This window comes from Gallus gallus, chromosome 13 (assembly GCF_016699485.2).
Source record: "Gallus gallus isolate bGalGal1 chromosome 13, bGalGal1.mat.broiler.GRCg7b, whole genome shotgun sequence".
Taxonomy (NCBI): Eukaryota; Metazoa; Chordata; class Aves; order Galliformes; family Phasianidae; genus Gallus; species Gallus gallus.
This window is the reverse complement of record NC_052544.1, coordinates 10,390,739-10,413,144: the sequence shown is the minus strand read 5'-3', so window position 1 is coordinate 10,413,144 and position 22,406 is coordinate 10,390,739. Positions and strand designations below refer to the sequence as shown.

General features: G+C 39.9%; 1 protein-coding gene across 10 annotated transcripts in view; it reads right to left on the bottom strand.

Moving 5' to 3' along the window:
* The window catches only part of EBF1 (EBF transcription factor 1), a 263,422-nt gene that overhangs the window by 138,065 nt on the left and 102,951 nt on the right, over positions 1 to 22,406 (bottom strand). The window lies entirely within an intron of this gene.

The window sequence follows — 22,406 nt, the reverse complement described above, 5'->3', positions numbered from 1 at the left end:
GAGTTATTCCTGATTTTCTGGACACAGTTTAAGTTACAGTTCTTCGTGGGAAGCAAATCATTCCTATTCTGGTCAGAGCTCATGCTCCAATCCTAAAAGGAGCTGACTGCCTTCTGTTGGCTGTCTTTCCCCAACCTCTAGAGGCTTAACTCAAGCCACAAAAGTTAGTGGCTGGAAACCAAAGGCAATCACCCTTCTCCTGACTAAATCCCAAATTGCCATCTAAAGTTCCCCACATTCAGCTTTCCAATCCTTTATTAGACTATTTTAAAAGCAAATCACAGTGGGGATCCAACAAAGACCACATCTCATTGTTACAGGCTTGACTGTCAGTAACTAAAGATGTCACACATGCAGAGTGTGCCCTGTGATGAGCAACCGTGTCAAAGAAAGTTCTCTGTTAAAACACTGATACTTTAAGAGTGGGATTTTCAAAAGCATTCAGCATTCATACAACTGTTCAATGACATTGCTCCCCAGTTAGGCCAATATTGAACACTTTTGAAAATCCCATCCTACATGTTTACACAGTCTTTTAATCATTTCTGTCCAGGCTGGCAGGCCCTGGGTGCCAGAAAAAAAGAGGAAAAGGATTTAACAAAGCAGAAATAAAAATGGGGAAAAAGCCATCTCTGGTACAACAATTCCTTTAATAAAAGGTTGTTGCATTTTAAGTGTAAAATAATATAGGTATTTAACAAGAAAAAAAAGCTCATACTTAAATACTGTCTATAAATAATATGAATAAAACAGTACTCCGACTCAATCAAACGCTCCAGTTTGGATACACACATTTAAAGCCAACAGCTTAATAAGTAAACCAAAGAATACTGAGTATCATTAGAACTGAAGACAACATGCTCTGTACCATCAGGGAGAGCTGATTAAATGGGCAGTTTGTTCTACAATTTGGTCGGTGGCATTTGGGCATTACAGTATAAATGGGTGAGGATTAAGTCATTTCTCAGCTTTCCTTGGCAGAGTCTTTTATTATTTACAATATTTACTTCAGGGAACTCTTGGCGTATGTCATATTTATCTTGCTGAAAAATGGGCCCGTAAATGCATATCACCTCCTGACAAAGCAAAGCATTGTGGTACTAATTTGGTTCATGAAGTGTGTAATTCAGCCTTTTTGCACAGGGGCAACATTTGTCTCCTGCTTTATTAAACTATAAAACCGATATATATTTTTTTCGTACTCGGTGCTGAAGCAGGCCAGGCCACTGCCACACACATTCTGGCCTTCTGGAAGGTTTCCTGCATGCAGGAGTCGTCATCTTTCAGTACACGCTCACCACGACCGGTGTGAACACAGATGGGACTGCACAACCAGAAGGCATGTATGGATCCAGCACTTTCAACAAGCAGAGATAACAGGGCAACAAGTCCATAGCGACAAAGCAAAGTGAAATTCTCTGCTAGCTTTCCTTATTTCACAACAACCAGCAGAAATCTTGTATTGATACCCACGGAATCCAGATGTGCCCACATCACTGAAAACTTTTTTTTTCCTTTTTAGTAATCACATCTCTAATAACCAATTCTGCCCAGAGCCCTTTCATCCCTCATTTCAGACTAAGCCCTCAGTGAGATCTTCACCATCCGACCTTCAACATGCCTTAGTAGCTGTACATCTGCCTCATGTTTACCACCATTTGCACTATGATACACAAAGAAGAGATGAAGAAAACACAAACAGGCAATCTCCAGTTATGTACCTCTTTTCCTAAAGTAGACATCTTATACACAAATGGGTTTGGAGTAATTTGACATTATATAGAGCAACCAAGCATGGGAGAGGGAGGGAAGATGCATGCAGTTTACAAATGCAGAGGATAAATACACATTTTTAGTGAATTGAGAGTGTTTAAAATAATTTCACAGGCAAGATTCACTTATCACCACAGGTGGCCTGTGTAATAGATGTTTTAGTTGAAGATGCAAAAATTCGGAGTAGCAGGAATTGTTGATTACAAGCAAGAGTGTTTGCACTTAAAATCCTATCAAAACTGATCTTTGTAAGTAAATAATATTAGACTAATCTATTCTCCAGGGGTTATTAAGTGTGTACTTAGAAAACGGCATTGTCTTAATGTTAATTAATTTGAGAAAATAGGGTAAGGAGAAAAGGAGCTGCTTACATGAAAGTTTCTCATTTTATCTTCAGAAATAAACTAGAGCAAGAGGTGATCACAATAATAAATACTGAGTTCTTAAGTACAGTTTCCCATGAAAAAGAACATATGAATTATTTCTATTCGGTAGAAATACCGTGACTGATATTCTAGGAAGAGATCAACCAGAAAGAGGCCAGAAACCCAGAACAACAGCTGGAGTTCTGCCTGCCTTCCCTATCCACGCTGTGTCCAGTGTGCTGTCAAGTACCAGCTGGGAACCCACCAACCTGGCTTTGTTCTGGGGTGCTACTGGGGCACACAGTATTCCACACAGAAAAACAGCAGGTCAAGAGCCAAGCTACCAACAGCCTAGCTCAGGGCCTGCTCCTGGTGAGATGGTCATCTCATTAAAGAGGCAAAAAAAACAATGAGAAAAATATATTAAAAGAAAGACAAGTCCTTTAGAGCCTCAGAGCAAAAATAATGCTATGATTCCCTTTTATCTGCAGCAGCTCTACCTTTGTGCAGCTGCCTGTGTGATACCATTTTTGGGTCCCAGGACAGCGAAGCAAGCACACAAGAATTACTGCGTGCTGCCTCTCATGCGCCCCTTCTGTACTTCAGCCTGATGGACCCTTTTCCTTGCTTACTTTGTTCCAAGACTAGGATGCCATACTTTCCTTAGCTACGCTTGAAAATTGTCAAACAGCACCTTATCCTTGCCCACAAACCAAGGCAAATGAGAGCAACAATTAAACAAACCTGTTAGATATCAGTCCAGGAGATCATTTTTTTTTTCTCCTCCTTGTGCTCCATCCTATTTCCCCCTATTAGAACAAGCATTGTCCTCCAAAGCTACCATTTTCTTACAAGTGCATGGTGTTATAAACTTCCTATGCTGTTTCCTGTCAATAAATCTTTCTCTTCCACCTAGATTTTTTTTCTTTTTGCAGATGCTAGGCTACCTGCTATTTGTTGCACCCAGCAGGAAAAGGCATAGGCTGGCTGGCGGTCATCTAAACAACAAAGACAACTGATACGGCAGCGTATTTTCCTTTGAGTGCTGTCTGGGAAGATACGGCACTGCTGGGGAGAGCCTGATAGATTGATTCATTCACCCAGTTACTTGCAGAAAATTACAGAGGACAAAAGCACATATAAAGAAATAGCATTAAAATGCAATGATGTATGTGCTTATGGTAGCTAGAAAGGCAGTTTAGTCCTAGGAAGTTTTAATTGCCATTTGTCTGAAAAACTCACATAACTCAGCCATCCCTTCTGAGTAGTGCAGCTTTCCTTAACAGAGGACGACAAAAGCCAGATAGCCTCCAGGACATCCTTTGCATCAAATACACTGACATGTATCAAAGAACATGGCCCTGCTTTCTCACTGTGTGCCACAACATGGAATACGTCAGGAAATCACAACAATAATGCTACAAAAACATTGTTATTTTTGTCATTATTAAAATCACAGAAGGAACCAACAATTTCCATTTAGCTAGAGGAGTATAAACAATATATAACAGAATCAATGCCTGAAAAAAAAAGTGCTTTGGTGGTTTTATGTCTCACTTGGTCCCCACACTCCTGGGCAGACCCTGTAAGCAAACACATAATGTAGAAAAACCTGTCATATACTGGTGATAGTAAGAACAGATGATGTTAAGGACAGATGCATATTACATCCATCTTACAAAGATAAGAATCAGTGTAAGCACACGGTGGAAAGTGAGAAAATGCAGATTTATTATCAATTCATTATTCAGATCCTGTAACTGCTGCACAAATGGAAAAGACAATCTAGCAAAGTTTTGTATCTACAGACACTGAGTGGGATTAGCATCTACCATATTTACTAGCACAATGGATGTGGGCTTTTCCCCTCTGGATTTTACCATAAAAACATAATGTGCAGCTATTTCATGCACTTACTTTCAGCTACCAGTAATCTATTTCTCACTACCAGCTTGTAGTGATTACACATTGTGGCTGTTATACATGCATGAATATCCTACACCACATTTTCAGAATTCTGAGCACTAAAAATAACGAAAGGGCAGAGTAAGCTGACAAACTTTTTAATGGACTGACATTAAGAGTAGGAATTTTTCGAAAGGAAAACAGGCATATACTCCTTCTGTAAGAAAAATGTCTTCTGAGGGGTGCCTGTCCAATGCCAACCAAATCTACACTCTTTCTTCCATGCATCAATGCCACTTTGTTCAGACTGGCTGGCTTTTTCTGCAGTGACCCCTTCTTGCCTTCTGTATTATTTAAGGAGATTTATAGCTGGGTGTCTCGTGTGGTGAAACATGAGCTCTGACCCCCAGGCTTGGAAGTCGTCAGGGAGAAACATTAATATTATGCCACATTAGGAAAGAAAACTCATCAGTAGCAGCAAACCAAATGACGAAGTGAAACATGATGTTTCTTGTCACATGTGACACCGAACAGTTAAATGCACCCAAAAAGTGGTGTCCTCTAATGTATCACCAACTATTTTGCACCAATGCAATGACCGGTGGGCCAGATCTCAGCTGCTGTGGCTACTGCTAAGAGTGACACAGAAGAACCTGCAGTTACCAGCAAACAATAGTCAAAACTCACTGCTAAGCAGAAGTAACAGTACAGACAATTATTATCAGAAAGAAATTAACACCTAAATACTTAAGGTGGCAAACTGGCGGTGAGGAAGATAACCTATAAGTAGGACATGAGGAGTCACAGCTCAAAGATGCGAAATGACTTCTCCAAAAATGCATTTAGAAATCTATGCCAGAAGAAGGGACTCTCCTAAGACCCCCTCCAGTGACCTTACACCATATGGCTCTTCTTCACCTAAATTCTCTACAATTTCTATTTACACAACCAGCAAAACCATCACAACAAATGTTTGGGTTTCAAGAGATCACTGCCAACAAAAGGGCACAAAAATCCCAAAGAAGATTTTAGAAAGGGTTGACTAATGTTAATGATTTCTAAAATCGATTATGATGCTCCATGCTAAAAACAGGCACAACCAACTGAAGCTACAGGAAATATTCAGATTAGCACACAGGTAGGCAAAGATATTCAAACTCAAATCTCATGGGAAGAGCTCTGGTATAACAATATACTTCAAGCATACACACATAGGTACGTATCTATAATCTTTTCCCCATTTTCCGAGGCATTTGAGGTCAGTAATTTTTAAGACTACACAGATTCAACATCTGAAATAGGAACACAGAACTTGCTGTGTTATGTATGCAGTTACTAAATATTTAAAATATTATATATACATTTTGTTCAGGTGTATGTTTGCCACAAGACATTATTTGTCAATAATTAACTGAAAAAGTAAATTTGAAAGAAAGGGGAAATGAAAGGAGAAGAGGAAGGGAGGGAAAGGCAGAGATAGAAACTCTTACTACCTCTGCTTCTTAGAATTGGTCTCAAAAAGACCTGTGCACTTCAGCTACTTCGATGAAATCAGAGGAGTAAAGACATATATGTTTAATCCCTAATGCAGATATGACTTTTTAAAAACCATATATTTTATTTAAATATGATTTCCTTTTCATAATAAAAAAATGTATTAATATGTACTTTCTGACTAATCTCAGCAATACCTGGGAATTTTCTCATATCTTTAAATATTTCTTAGAACAAATGGCCTTGGGTCATAGCATGTACCGTGAGCATGTGTGCATGAGTGTCAAGAAGACCTTGTTTGGAGACACCGTGTATCCATGTTTGTTTTCTCAGGACTCGTTCACTTCATGCCTCTGTTTTTAATATAGAGAAAACCAAATGCTGAGCAGGCAGGAGTTTTATTCACAGAAACTCTGATCCTTACGGCAAAAACGTGGCACTGGCAGGCATTTTCGGAGGCTTCACGTACTGTATTTGTACCTTGCTCAGTTCTTCTAAAATTCTGACATGCCATAGCCGTTGGGGAGCCCTATCATAATTTGTACCTCTCCTGACACACTAATACCTACATGCACCACTAAGCAGGGACACAGCCCCTCTTCTTCTGAATGGTCTGCTCAGTAGATGCACGCAGGGGTATGCATAATGCAGAACTCTACTGCATCAAAATTGGAGTGTATTTCTGGTCTTTATAGGGTGTGCAGAATAAAATATGATCTTTTTTGCAAGGCCAAAAACCTGACTTCTGTAAAAGGTATAGAATGGTAATGGATTACATACTTCCTTCAAAAAATATCTGCTCTTTTTATTAGAAATCTAAACCAGCTCATGTAAACTCTGTAAACTGCATGAAAACTCTGAAAGAGCTGAGGTACAAGTTTTGATTGCATAAATACTGCTAATTGGGAAAACAAACAAACAACAACAAAGCTCCATAAAAGATATTTTTTAAACACATATTGTACTGTCTTGTCAACAAAACGTACGCAACTTTGAATCACTATCTGAAAAGCTTGGCCTATATCATGCTCACCAGTGCTGATGTTGTGGGGCACATGAGATTTTCACTTCTCAAGAAAATGAAACAACACAAACGAATACAAAACCTTCCTGGCTCATTCCACCTACCAGGTTCAGTGCTATCCTCCTGCATTTGCAAGATAAATCTAAATTTAGCTTTTGATACTTTCAGGAGTTTTATATAAATGCCATGTAAATATAAAAGAGCACTGCACACAGAGGAGCAGGGGATTGAAAGAAAAAGCATAACTACCATCAAACTAGAAGTCTATGATGCCTTGAAAAAACTGCATGTTCAAACTGTGAAGGTAAATGTATACTTATTTATTTAAAGTGAAAATTGAAATCTACCTCAGGGCTGGAAAACGTAAAGACCAGGGGCAATTTATAAACGTCTTTAAGGGCAGAGAGAAGCTGGCAGCAAGAGGACAAAAGCAAAGACCAAGCCTGCAGACTTCCAATTAAATTAAGATCTAATAATTGCGAATACCTCAGCAAATATCAAAGATTGCAACCAGAATACAAAGAGAGAGGAGGGTAATATTTTCAGCAGATCTGTTGTTTGGAAAGTGTTGTCAACTGCCTATACAGCAGCCATGACTGTTCAGCTGAAGTTTCACAAATGCTAATAAGGGATAGGGTTTTCCAGGGAATTTCCTATCAAATACATGGAGAGCTTTGGAGAAATCCACTATATTTTTAAGTCTTTTTGGCTGAAGGGAATTTGTCACTCCAATGACAACCTAATGGATTTTTTTGTGTGTGGGTACTTCCCCCAGCATGCTCCCCATTACAGCATATAGGTATCGTACATAATGAGGGACTTGCCCACGTACACAATACCAAGCACAACCCCTACCCGAGAGTTCAAGACACCTTGCTTCAGTGCACCTCTCCCAGTAAGGCTCATCCCAAAGCTGAAGAAACTTCTCCCCCTGCAGATGCAAAGTCCAGGGCACAGCAGAAATGACAGCAAAATCTGAGGTATGTTTGAAGAACCCCAGGTCTGCCACAGGATAAAAATCAGCACTGAAGAGGATAGCCAAACTTCTTCAAAGACAGGCCAGCACTGCACCAGTAACTTTAAGGCTACCTGTAGTCCCTCAATTGGGTGTCATTATTTCCCAAGTCTCTGTCTATCCAGCAAAATCCCTTAGCCCTGAAAACACCTCTGTCAGACACTTCACCAGTAACTGAGAACTCCTACTAAGACAACATACCCCCTTATGAGTCTCAGAGTTCATCAAAGTTAACAGTTTTCAGCACTATTTTCATTTCCTGCCCGTGATCTCTTTGCCGCAAAGTATTTAAGCACATGCTTTAAACTCTGTCCTAGGAAAGCATTTACATGTACTCAAAATGCACTGGTACCTGGTGCTTTCCCATCTCCAAAACGATGAGCAACACAGGCTAACTAACACATCCATAACAGGATAACTAAATGGAACGGTCCACATTCCATTTCATGGAATTTCGCTTTCTGCTCAAAAACACACTTTTAATTTCCACGCTGCTATTTAGAGCAACTTTCAATCAATGTGACAGCTTAAAAAATAATTTCACACGATATGTAAACAGCCTGAAGTAAATGTGTCCAACAAACACAAAATATTTGCAAATAGAAACACCAAAGATTTTCATTTCCCTCCAGAAAATGAAAGGAACCTGCTTAAAAACAAGTTAAATGAGCAATGGGTTTTTGAAGAAAAGGTTTTTTTTTTTCATTTTAAGATGAATGAGATGACAGATGTTTTACTAAAATCATTAAGAAAAGATTGCAGTAATTTCTGGGTATGTTAACTAAACTATTGCTATCTGGATCACGTGATGCATGACAAGACTGTTTTCCCCTTACGTACAGAAGCAGTTCAATGGGTTGAAAGTCAACCATACGAGTATGGCTATATCCCAATGCACTGACTTTCATATTCTTAATCTAGAGCACCATCAATAAAGGGACAGATATAAATATACCTGCATGTAGACTTAGCAATAGGTTTAACGTAGGTGCTTATTAATATCATGAAGATATGATTCTTAATGATCTGGGAGCATAGCCTTATATAGGCTTGAATAATGACATTGTCTCATTGCATGCATAGTTTGTGCTTTTGTCTCCGACAGGTTCATTTTTCACGGGAGGGGAAAGGTTCATATCGCACGAGGGGGGTAACCAGTTGATGTTACAAGGCTGACGATTAGCCCCCTCGCTGTTCCACATGACACTGGGAAGGACTCCAGCAGGCATCCTTAATGCCTGCTTCAGCATCTTGAAGAAATTAATGAACACAGCTTCGATGGCAAAACATTTCAATCAACCCCAACCAGCTGTGCCTAACATTTTTCTTAAATATATAATTCATCTATTTATTTAAAAACAGGCTTATCAAAAGTTTCTCGGAGGATACAAGTTATTTTACAAGTGAGAAGGGGAGGAACAGAAAGGAAGAAGGACAATGATGGTTAGTGCCAAAAGATGTGCGATGGCCCCTGTGTTTGTTGAACAAATTAAGCACGTTCTGGTTTTTCACCTGCTGAAGTAGCAGCAGTGCATATGGCCCAGAAGTTAAAAATAAGGAAATATGCATACATTACCATACTTAATGGACGACCCTCTCCATTTAATATGCAAATTTCCTGAAATATTACTGAATGCCGTCTGTTCTAAATGAATAAATTTGAATTGCAATTAGAATAATCCTTTATAATTAATGAAAACTGTCAATTTTGGTTCATAAGTAATTTGATTAACAGGATGATGGGACACTTATCAAGTTCACTGGACTGCTAGGGTATGAGAAAGCTGACAGGGAAAATAAGGTGGTCCAGGCACTTAGGCACCACTGGAATATTATCCTAAATTATTGATAACACAAGCTAATGAACTTCAGAAAGTGAACTCTGCGTGCTTTATTTAAAGGGACAGTGCAGCAGGGTGATAAGCGCTGCTTCGGTCATGATAGCCTTCTCCAAAATACAGTCAGACCGTTATCAGCTCTCAGAGAAAAAAAAAATCCATGAGTAACAACATACACCTACTTAAACCTGAAATTTACACTTTCCAGCTGCTTCCAGAGATGGAAAAAATGTTCACACAATAAATGTAAGGAAGGGACAATGCAAGCCAGGTGGAACACGTTTTATATAATGTACCACAGACATTATTTTATGTTTTACTGCCATTGGTTAAAGAATGGCACTCACTACACCTGGTTTTCCACCCCTTTTCTTCCCACCATCTACCACGTGATTGGCCAGAAATATTGTCCTTTAAATGTGCTTTGGCTAATTGGAAGCAGGAGAATGCTAATGTATCAGTTTCAATTTTATAAGAAAAGCAACTGGGAAAAAAAAGACTCTATAGAAAAAAAAACCAACTCTGAAGCTATCGCTTCTCTCAACCCACACGTTCATTGACATCAATACCATTCTGCCACTGATGGGAAAGATGACTGTAGGCCAAACCTTTGGGCTGATGCACCACTCCCTCTGTAATTCCATTAACTTCGGGGGTCAGAGAGGATGTAATCCAATGCAGAAGTTGCTCATAATGGCATTTTAAATCAGTACACCAACAGACTGCAGTCCTGATGGTCTACTTAATAATTCCAAATGTGAGCAATACAGGTGAAACTTAGTAAAAATATCCAATCTGTGCCAATGTCTGGGGCTATTAAGTTCCCCAAATCAGCTTGGTTTTGAGTGGGAAGTTCAGCCAGACATGCCATCCATCCACAAGATGGGGATGGAGAAATCAGAAGGGTACTTTCTTCTTTTGCCCTCAATCTGTCTCTCTTCTAAAAACATGCTTCATTCCACATGCATCATTCACTTCTCTTATGGAATTATGTCGTATTATATCTGTTGCATATGGTATCTATCGTATGGAATTTTTCTGCATCGCCTTCACGCAGCCAATGGAACAATTCTAAATGTAACTTCAGAGAGTGATCTCTTTCTAAACATCCTGGTAGAGCACATCCTGGATACACCCACACAACATAATCGGAATCCAATGCAACCCAGTCTGTATATTTTTCAAACAACAGAAGTTTAAAATGGTGAAATTGCGTGCTGAATGAAACTACCCTTCTCCTGAATGCAGGCACGGTGCCTGTGGATTTGGATTCTGGGAGATCGTTTGTAGAAGCTTGCTATTGTACAGGAAAAGCCAGTGTGCATGAGCTAAGTAGGTTTTTAAACCACCACAGCACTGAGAACTCAAAACAGATTTTCAACAAATCACTGAAAGGCACTTCTGCAACCTAGGGACGTAATTTCTGCTAAATGTCAAATTCATATGCTCTAATCGTCAAGGCACCAGCACCACCTACAAGAAGGACACAACTTTGAGTAAAATGTATGGGTACACACACTCAAGAACGGTATCTCATTTTTTAATCACATTTTCTAATAACGTTCACATCATGCCTAATGTAGCACATTTCAATGCAGGAGGTAATGTTTTTCAGAAGTATGAGCATCTGGAAAAGGCTTTTTGGAACTGCAATGCTGCAAACCACAGGTGTTGTAGGTAGACATTATTAGACATATTGCTAATGCAGAAGTGAATTCACTTTACTAACTCCAACCAATATTCCTACATAGCTGTTTTAGCCTGTTTGAACAAGGAAAGAAAGGCACTGTAATGTTGACCAGATTCAGACATACCCAGACATTTTTTGCTCAGATCTGGGTGCAGCGCTCATGACTGTGGCAAATAAACCACATTATAAAGAAAACAATGCCATAACTGGTCAGTAGACCAGCTTCCCGTCTTCTTCCCCTGAGGCAATCAGGACATTTTTTTAGGCTCATTTCCTAAGGAAACGAGGATCTGTGAGATCACATTGTCTGTCCAGGAGTCCCTCCCCCTAATAATTTTAACCCTTTGCCAATTCTCTACATGAGATTCAAAAGAAATTAAGTTCTGATATTTTTGTGATCATGTGTGCATTTGTAGGAAATGAAGTAAGCTTGTCCTTGGAAGGAAAGCTGGGCACAATTTAATGAAGCAAGCACCAAATGCATCCCAGCAGAGCTTAGTCAGAAGGGAGCATGGAGTATGAGACACTCAGTTAAGGGACAGACAGAAAGGAAGGCAGGAGAGGACTGGATGTTTGCAGCGGAACTTGGGTTCATAGGAAAGTAGTGAGAATACTGGAATTAAGGCTATAAAGGTTATGTCAGCGATCAAAGAGTATTATGGTGACAAGGGGACATGATGAATGGAGTTATTGTGATAAAGTAGCACAGGAAACAATACAAATCTGTAGAAAAACAAGATTTAGTTTCATTAGTTCCACTGTTCATGGAACAAACTTGTTTCAAAGTTACACTCTCCTTTGGGTATTTGTTTCTACCTTCCCTTCACTTCCCTTTTAAACTTTCATTTTACCTTTTTTTTTTTTCCTCATTTGCTGCTTTCACTGCGGCTAGGGAAAGGTACCCTTTGCAAGCAGTAAGACCCAGCAGACTCGCATAAGGAAACACTGAATTATCAGTCATGCATGTGAATATAAAAAAAGGTTACATTTATGTCAGTGACTTCATTTCTCAATGGGATATGAAAATTATGTGCAACTTCATCATGCCTTTTTTCATCTCTAACTTTCATAAACATACAAATGTTTCATAAACATTGTGACTGGACCACAAGGCCATACATCCTCTTCCCCTAGAAATCGACCATCCTAAAAAGCAGGAGATCAACTAGTGTTACCCATTTGGATAATGTGAAGGTTGAACAATAATAACCCGGGTAAGTAAATACTATTCTAACAAAGCCACATCGAATGAGTGGGAAAATATTCCATGCTGAGTTTACAGTATCTTATACTACACACAAGGAATGTGAGTTCTTAATGATTCCATAAGACCAATAAATACCCATTTTAACGAGAAAACACTTCAGCTAAAGAGCAGCTAAAGTTTCCTAGCAATCTCTTACTTCGGTCATTCGCATAACACAGGAGAGCTCCATTTAATACAGTTCTAAGTTCTGAAGGGCAAGAAGACTGAACCATCCCACTAAACAATTAGCAGCAACGCTAGAGAAGTAGCTGAACAACATGCCAACAAGTTGGACAGAAAAATGCCTCTATTTAATCATCCGTCACATAAATGGGAAGTTTAAACGTAATATTCTCCTGGTAGAGGTTTAGAATTATGATGGCAAAGAGCAATCCTCAGCAGGTAAGAAAAAATATCAGTTGGGAAAATAACTAAAGTTTGGAAGTTTCTCCCTTGGGTGATATCAGTAACCATTCTATCAAATATAACCTATCTATTCTTATTTTATTCCTATTATCATGGCATCCAAGAACCATTATCATTTGCTCTTCTTGGTGACTAACGCTGAAACAACCATGGCAAGGAGAAATAGAAAATGAAAAAATGATTCCAATGCAGATATTAGTGGCATAAACCCTTCTGGATATGGATGTAAATAACACATTTATTTATTCATGCTCCTTAAATGTATATATTTTTTCTTCATTGTTTGCAGAGCTAAGAAAATGAATCACTTTCAAACTGTTGAGGTTGGAAAGGGAAGGTTGAAACAGGGCGAGTGTTGCTGCAAGACTCTGCCCCAAACAAATGAAACTCTTTCAGTGAATTATGGTCTGACTAGTTTCTTTTTTAAGGCACATCAAGGCATTTCAGAATGTGTCAATAAAAGCCCACCTGGAGGTAGAAATTACAGAGCGCTGGAAAGAACGCCAAGATTACTCAAGTCTTTGTGTTTTCATTTGTTTTAAATCTGTGTGTTGTTAAAACAAATGTAGAAATTAGCCATATGGGAACTTAGTTTTGGTGCAATATCTTCATCTGTCACCGCATTTGGAAAAAAGCGCGCACACAACAAGATCAGTGGCCAGGGAGGGAGGGTGAGAACAGCACGCAAGGAAACAATGCTGAACATATGCACAGGATTTCGACCTCGCCGCATGGTGACTGATGATAATTTCATAAATACTGAAGCTCTGATGGATTATTATTACTGCAGGGGCATATTTTTAAGTATTGTCTAGCAGTGTTTGTGTAGAAAGGTAGCTCACACACCTCACTGGGACAACCTGCCCTTGTATGCTGCATCTCTTACCCAAACGAAAGCCACACACTATTTTCAGTTCAAACCTTAGACCCAATGCATGTAAGACAGGGGCTTAATAGCTTTCCAAACTCTCATTTGGCCTCAGTTATACAACCAGCTGACACTGAAAATAATTAATGCCCTTTAGGACTCGCATCTGCTCCTATGGTTCCATGTCAAGGTTTTTAATTGGGCTATTTTGGCATTTGGAGACAATGGCAAGGTGAAATAACCTTTCTTTAATATTTCTGAGGTCAGAAGTTAGTCCTGCCAAAGGTCATCCTTCAGGTTCACAAATGAGTCATTTGTATCACCTAATGCAATCTGTGACTTGCAAATTGCACTGGGAGATGTTATAGTGCATTAATTAGTCCATGTGGTGAATACTGAATTCATCATTACCAGTGAAGCCTGTGCAGGCGTGCCAATACTCGTTTTGGTGGGTTGCAGTAGCTGATTATATTACATATTCTCCTTCAAACTCTGGCCTCTAATATCGGGTCTTGTTTGCAAACAAGCAAAGACAAGGCTGAATTGGTCCTGTCCCACCGAGCAGCACAACGTAGCGTATTTACACGTCAAGAGTGCTCCAAGTGAACATGCAAAAAGCCATCTCAGCCTGTTTCATTCAGCCTCTACTTCACAGACATTGTCAGGCAGCAAACCCACAACTGTACTGGGCTGTACTCACCAGTCAGGACTAATTGAAATTTTAGAAATAGGGCTGTCTTGTTGCCCTCTGCTCTTTTGAGCCTAAAGGGTAGCTCTGTTGGTTTTTTTTTTGTTTTTTGGATTTTTTTTCAGGTTGGCTGCTTGGTTTTCTCCATAGCTGTAGGGATTACAAGCTTTAAAAAACAGACAGGCATAAACAGCAATTAACTGCAATTCTCTAGTGACTGCATGTCTACAAAAGCACAGCTTTTTGGAAAAGCACTATAAAATTGCAGGAGCAGCACTATCATTTCCTACTGAAGATCTGACTATTAGACAGAGGTCCCAAGTTTCCCAGATTTTATTTCCAAAAGCCATATGTTGCAATCATCTTGCAATCCAGCTAATACCAGTGGCAGCTTGACACAGGTCAGAGGTACAACCACCGCACCAACAGACTGGCTGCAGGTAGGCTAGGGGTAACTCTGCTGTTTCTCCTCAGGCCTGAGGATCTCTACAGTGGCAGAGGTGTGGCTGTCACCCCACACGCTTCCATGCCCCAAATCTTCCCCTGTACATATGCTCCATAGCTGGTGCTGTGTTCCCTATGTTCTTCAATGAAGCCTGCCTCACAGCCCTTCTACATTCAGGGACCTTCTATGCCTACAGAGAGATTTCTATCGATCCTAAGTCAACTTTTTAATACCAACATTCAGGCCAGCTTCCTTACTGCAAGGAAACCTTGTAGACAATTTCACCCTAAGTCACAGACTGATCTTTCAGCTGGTTGGCAGCTATTGCCTGTAATGAAGGGATTATTAATTTCTGTTTCAGAGGGATAGGAGATCAGGATATGGATACTGCATGACTGTACCATCTGTGCGGTTGACATATATTGATTCATACCATCTTCCCATCTGTCCTTGACACTACAGAGCATCAGAGGTCACAATCAACTCCTTGCTGGAATTCCCCCCCAAAAACAAGTTTGCATCCAGTTCCCTGTCAAAATACACTTCAAGTCACTTTTACAGACAATGGGTCATCTCCTCACTGTACAACAGAAACAAACAGATCATCAACACTTTGGCCCACAAAGTATACACCAAGCAAGTATAGTAATAACCAATGTTTTCAATGATAAGTATGGGTTTCTATGCCCACCACTGAAAAAGTCGAGACAAAATATAATTCTTGAAACAATAAGCAGACAATGAAGCTATGGAAATTACTAAAGCTCTCAAGAGATCGACATACACGTATCACATTAGGTGCAACAATCAATCAAAGCAGAACGTTGAGAAATGTGAAGTTTGGTTGCATGCGCTTATGGAAAACGTTAAGGAAACAAGTGAAAATGTGCAGCTGAGTAAATCCTGAAATGCAAATCTCTGGGGAGAACCTAGTTGTTGTTTCATGATAGGGAGCTTTTTCTTTTTTTCCTCCTGTCATTCTATGCAAATTGCTATTAGCTAAGAAATGAAAACTTCTGAAGCAGCCATTTCTAGCTTCTCTCAGTTTAAATGTTTCATCTGACATAGTCCACAATACAACTGGCAGCACCACGTGTAGTCCATGCTTAAACAGCACTCATGCAGAACTATGTTTTCAGTGGGTTACAGCTGTCCCAGAACAGCACTGGGTTAAAAAATGTCATGGTTTTTTTTTTTTTTTCCTCACTCCAAAGAACTGGTCGAAGGCAACCAGTTTTAAGCAAGCCTGGAATTTAAAGACATCTATGCTAGAAAGGAATGGCAAATACACAATGTTTTGTTGCTGCTGTTTTCAAAGCAGCCAATGCTTAAGTTAACCCTCAAACTCAGATTTAATTTAAAAAGTCGTTCTCATACAATATTTTTCTTTGGGCTACCTTACTGAGATAAGGTAAGTGAAATCACAAAAACGGTCACACCTTTTTTACATGTAAAAACTGGAGAGGCAAGAGGACAACCTGGTGTGCCTGGATCTCCAACCTGATGTTTTAACCCCAAGCTGAATTTGGCCATAGCTAATATTACACAACTCCACCAGTATCTGCTTCTTTACTCTAAGTACTAGCAAAACATGAAACCTCTCCACTGTAGTTGAAGTGTAACAGTGATCGAAAGTGAAAGAGCTCACACTGGATCCAACCTGTCAGGTCATTATGGCAACTCCAGCTGCTCGGCCAACAGCAACTTATATAAAACCAATGGACTGGGCCAGGTGGGAACTCCCAGGTGACAGTAGCACTGTGGCAGGTGCATCTCTAACCAGAGACCCGTCCCTGTCGGCAGGACAGTCTGCAGAAGCTAACACTGCACAGCAGCCACGAAGGCACTCCAGATTTATTTATTTTAAACACCATAAGTTAGTTCCTGAAACTCACTGACTGCCGCGTGCCATAGCGGCGGCTCGTACCTGCTATCTCACATCAGCCGTGCTCAACCAACTGACAAATTTTATGGACTGACTTCTAAGCATCACAACTCAGCCACCTCCTGCACACAGCTCAAGGGCTTGCAGTGCCTGAAAATACAATCCTAGGGATGGAGAGCATCTGTGCTCTCGGTGGAATAAACAACAGGAAAAGAGGAGGCGGAAGGACACGGAGGAACTGCCTCAACACACGGCTGTTAGTGCAAAACAGAGGGGCCGGCAGCAGGCGGGCGGCCTCACAACATGGCGCCTCAGCCACACTCCGGCGGGAGGGTCCGACCCGCGGCCAATGGCGCGGCGGCAAACCGCAGCGCGCTGCCACCTGGCGGCCCCCTCGGCACACTGCGCCCGGCCGCACCCGGCCCGGCCTGCGTCCCCGACGCACACGCGGGTGTCACACACAAAAGATCACATTTCTGTTGTCTCCCCAGTTTCAGGAGAGGGGTGGTGGGATTTATGCCCTCTTACACTGTTTCTGGACAGGAAAAAAAAGACTCTAAACGCGGGCACAGGCTGACTCGCTCACAGGCATCCTCACCCGTGTTCAGCCCCTGCAGCCTCACAGGACCTCACAGTGAGGGCAAAGGCTTAAAACAGTAGTACCTTTACCTCATGTGAGGAAACGCTTACCACATCATTGTTAATCGCTTAATAAATGCATCAGAAACTGGATAGAATCCCTTAATAGCTGCCCAGGAGTTGGGATATTAGCAGACAAGATACCTCCGTGCTAATTTACTCTGTCCTATTCAGGTGGAAAAAGGATCCAGACAAGCAGCCAGCTTAAAAGTACACGTACAAAACGAGGCTTTGCGATTTACAGCCTGACTCCTTACCAGCTGTTGAGGTTTCACAATCACATTCCTCCTCTGTGCTTTTTATTTTTTTCCTCCCCAGATCCTTTTTTCCTCCACTCCCACTGTGGCACGTGAAAGAGGTGCACCAAGGAACGGGGAAGAGTGAGACCTTGGTCCATCTCCCATGAAAGCTCTGTGTAAAATCAGACACTGTATAAGGCTCTACTTGTATTAAACAGAGAACCTATCTAAAATGAAATGTTCTGAAAGTGCTAGGTGGTTAAGTACCTTGAAAATTGTGTTTCAAGGGTATATCAGGGGATTTGTCATTGCTGAATTGGATGAGAAGCCAGCCCTTTCAACATATTTGCTGTAGACATCACAAGAAATCAAAGTCCTGGAGTCTATAGGAGCCGAGGCACCACAGTGGCTGATCAGAGCCACCGGGATTTACAGTCACAACACTTTCTGACAACAAATTTTAGGTGCTGTGCAAATCCCCACTCTTTAACCAGCAAAAGGCAGCTGACAAAGTACTGGGGTTGTCCTGGAGTGCAATGCTAACAAGACTGTCTGAAATTATAGCTAATAAACCAATCAAATACCTTTTAAAAGAGAGTAAACACCAGGCGGGTCAGCTCCTGTTATTTTTTCATACCTGAGTCCATGTTATTTGACTCTGTAATAAAGGAGTCTTTCGTGTTTATTTTACTGAGATCTGAGAGGCATGCAGACATGCATCTTGAACCTCCTCATAACCAGGCAGCAGGAGTGACTGATCAGCTCAGAGCTGATCTGAAGGAAGAAGCCTGAATTTGATACCAATTACTTTTGTAAATCTGTTATGATGTCTGCTGGTTCAGTCTAGTAGTTTGGGTATGTCTTTTACCTGCTCGGTCTCATACGTTTATTCTGTGTGTGCACTATTTCATCTCTTTAGTGCAAATGGTTGTGTATGTTTCCTTAAATGGAATATATGAGTGAGTTTGGAGGTACAGATTTCTGCAAGAAGGAATTAACTTTACCTTTTCTCTACCTCCAGAGGAATGGGGCTATCCAGCAGTCAGCCATCACCGATCCCTGTAACTTCCTGTAACCTTCCTGTCTGGGCACAGAAAAGATAACCTCTGTCCCAGAAGGCTCACGGACTAGAATTGTCTTATCCTTCACAACCTTATTGCAGTAACCCTTTCTGCATCTACCTTCTCTTTTTGGTGATTCAAAGGGAAGCAAAAACATTGTGCAATCAAGAAGCAAATGCAGCAGAACCACAATAAATAATACCTGCATCTAGAACTACCTCCAGTATTTTCCTTCTTGCTTTAAGCCATCAAGACATTCCCTACATCATGTTGTGAGCACCACATCATAAGACCAGAAAATCAGATGACATATCAACCACGAGCAGGCTAAGCAACCATAACAGTGTTCTGCCTTTCTTTCAGACCTTTGAGCAGTTGCAACTGGCAGCAACTAAACCACGTAATTCTCTGTTAAATAAGTTACTGGAAAATAAAAATAGATGGAAATCTCTTTACTTAGCATATTCATCTCCACATCTGGATGATAAAATATAATTCTTATGGAAAAATATAATTTTTAGCCACTATGTTCCCTATCTGCAATTACATCAAAATCACATTAATTGAGCTATAACACTGTCAGGCCTGGCAGCTGGGAGGCACATCCATACATTCTAAAGAGACGGCCATTAATTCAGCACTTTGCAGTGTGGCAATGAAGCTGGGATGTCCGCTCCCCAACATGATTTACTGTCTTTCAAGCTGCTTAAGTGGGAACCTCTACAAAAAGATTTAAGTTAAGTGACTCTTATGCCGAGCTGGAGCTCATTTATTATTGAATTAAGTTTTCATTTCTTTTAAAGGGAAAGAGAAATATAGTTTTATTTGAAATGAGGTAAAACAGTTCAAAGAAATCAACTATTACAATTTAGGAAGCAAGAATATATCTTGGTGGGTGACAGTGGCATTTTGTTCTTACATTAATGTAAAGATAAATTAAAAATGTAAGCACATACACTCTTATAAACACACGTCTATATGGTTTATGCACATGTCTGCTTTCAGATATATTTATGTATGTGTGTACTTCCAGATGTGTATCTGTATGCATCTATGTAATTACAAACACAGGTACAGATTGTGTGTAATACATTTATGAGCCTAGATCCTGAAGCTAAACATATGCTTAATGAAGTAAACTATTTTATAGGGCAGTGGGACAGTTCAGCATATAGATCTTGCTACAACATTCATCTCTATAAATCATATTTAATCAAGATCTATTTCTGAAACTATTAAGTGTATCTTATTTTGGGGGAAGGGATATATGTGACACTCAAGCGCCATGGTTAAATGGGGTAGAAATGGTGGGTGGTGTACTGTTCTGTACTAAGAATGTAAGAACCGGGTCTGACAGAGAAAAAGAAGATTATCCTATTCAAACAGCAGGTACCCAATTTTCTGCCCTGAAATTAGAACATCAGAACACAGCAATCAATGCAATATTTGGCCCCTGTCCTCTAACCACATGAAGGAAATATATTGAGCTAAATTTTCTGCCAGCTTAATTTTATTGAAATTAGTGGAATTTATCCAACAAAATACTTGGCACGTTGCATTTGATGGGTAAAACGTGCCAGTGCAGGGAGAGGGATTTGAGGGAAAGCAGTTAGCCTGCATGCTTAAATTGGCTAAATGTTTCTAAATAAAATATACTTTAAAAATAAATAATTAAAATTTGCCAGGACCCCCGTAATGGTGTCATTTACACTCCAGTCACATGATTATACAGCGCAAGACCCTTTCATAATTAGGAACGTACACTATATAAGCTCCCTCCCTAATTAGCAAATTATGTTGAAAATAGCATCCAGCTAATTAACGGTTATTATGGCATTTCTGAAGCTGAAGCTTTAATTATCACCAACCTAATGATTGTGTACAGAAAAAAACAACTTTTTTTCTTAAATTATCAATAAGGGCAGGCGAATTATTATCAGGCGAATCTGCTGACGGCTGATTAATTTGTTTGATGCAAAGTTGCTGTGTGTTTCATATTATTTTATCGGAGTTGCAGGAAAAAGGTACATAATTTGGTTTCATTAGCAACTACTGCTATTTATCACTAGAAGATACCCCTCCCTTTTCAGTTGTTTGTTCAATTCCCTCTGTGTTTTTGCCTGCACCAGCATCAAAGTCAAGAGCAGGAAGTTTTAATTAAGTGACACTAATGAGGTCGTTGAAAATGATACTTCAGCAATTCAGCATGCTGTTAAATGTGTTTATTCTATAATGTCATCAAAGGTGATTGTTTTCCCTTGTAATAGATAAAATTCATTACCATAAGCATTGTACTTTTGAGTGTTAGAGTTACAAAACGCGAGTTAGTCAGGTGTGTCTGTCGCACATTTCATCTCTTCTACCTCCGTAAATTTGCATCTAAAACTATCCCTTAAGAAGGAAATGTAGCATGAGCTGCAGTTGTAAAGGTGTAGGTTTTTTTGTTCAGAAATAGCTAGCTCTTGCTGGCCTTGGTTATGATGAGTGTAGCCCTGCTTTTCCGGCTACCAATCCATTCACAAGTGCATCCCGGAATTCTGATTGCAGCCTGTTTTGCAAGCACTAATGAAACAGCCCCTATGAATCATTTCCAGCTTGTAAAATAACTGTTAACTAGTTGCACAGTTAATACTGTGACTATATGAATCAAATAGCAGTTACAAAGATGTGATCACCATGGGCTAAGGTTGTAGCCAGGTATAGCTTGTGAGGGAAGTTCTGTCTTTTCTGATACCAGCTGAACCAGGTGGAAGAAACTTTGGGTCTGAACCAGGGGCAGCTAAGAGGCTCTGCTGCTCTCCTCTTCATTGGTAATTTGGCTGTGTAGAAATAGCCTTGTTTAGCCCCACATCTGCACACAAAAAAAGACCTCAAGATGTTTTTATGAGATACTGATCCTAAATATGCACACACACACAAAAAAAACCAGTCCTTCAAAACAGTGCTCATGGATACATATACTCATTGGTAGACAACTTGGCATGAAGTGCAATAAAAATTCACAAGGAGTCCTAGATCTTTCCTTGGTGAAGGCTGACACTGTTCAATAGACACTGCTTATACCAACGTAACATCTGGGTCCATCAGTTCCCATGTTTGATTTCTTGACAACAGCATCTCCAGAAATAAACAAGCAAACATACTAACATCTAATTAATTTGGCAGAGTTGTATTCACATCATCTGCCTCTGAAGTAATAATCTCAAAGTAATGGAGAAGCAGCACACTACACGCGCGTCACTCATGTGGCAGGTTAAAGACGCAGACATGCAGCTTTGCTTAGTACACAATATAGACCACAGTACTTCCTGGCAACCCACCTCAACCCCAAAATTCGCTCATATGATTAAGAAAAAGGTCAGAAATGTTACTTTTCTACTCTTATATGTATTTTTTTAAAAAAAGGGGAACTAGGCACACACTATTTCTTTGTCGAGTAAAAATATACTTGATATTTACAGCTAACGTATTCGTTTTAAACTACCACAGCTCTAAGATTATAAAGTTGTCCTTATTTAGATTAATGTGAAAGTAAAAAACTATGAAAATTAGCTTTATGGTAAAAGTTTTCTTCAATACAGAATGGAGGCTGTAATGCTTTAAATCAAATTCATTTCTAAAAATTCAATCTGTCTTCAAGAAAAGATTTTTAAAAGTCAGATGAAGCAAAACCAAACAAAACCGAAATTATTCAGAAAAGCCAAAGCACCACAAAATATTTCTGAGTGGAAGAAGTCCACTGTTTCTAATAAATAGCAGTTGGACACTGCTCACTTGCTAATGAAATACAACATGGCATATGCAG